Raw genomic sequence first — 396 nt, 5'->3', positions numbered from 1 at the left:
AACAGTGGGAACAGTGGTGAATGGGGCTGGTGATGTTCACAGAATGACGGTGGGGCACGTTCTGAAGGTCGCCCCAGGTTAGCCTTAACTGTCATCTGGTTCCCACGTGGAACCTGGCTTGGCTTGGGTTTGCAGGCGCCACCGTGAGGTGATGACTTACACATAATCATGTTTATAGGTACGCCATAGATGACTCCAAATGTCAATAATAATCCAATATGGTATCATGTCATCCCTTTAAGTTGATCAGTATATAGCTACAGCACCAGTTGTTAGGGTTTGGTGAAACAATAGTCTTTAAAATGACCTGAATTAAATAGTAGGTAATTAGCTTATGCAACATAAGGGAAAGTCATCAGGTACTGGTTATACGAATGAGTAAACCTTTACTGAACA

The sequence above is a fragment of the Penaeus monodon genome, chromosome 30, assembly GCF_015228065.2.
Source record: "Penaeus monodon isolate SGIC_2016 chromosome 30, NSTDA_Pmon_1, whole genome shotgun sequence".
NCBI classification, from domain to species: domain Eukaryota; kingdom Metazoa; phylum Arthropoda; class Malacostraca; order Decapoda; family Penaeidae; genus Penaeus; species Penaeus monodon.
The sequence above is the reverse complement of the archived record's forward strand: the minus strand, read 5'-3'. Positions refer to the sequence as shown.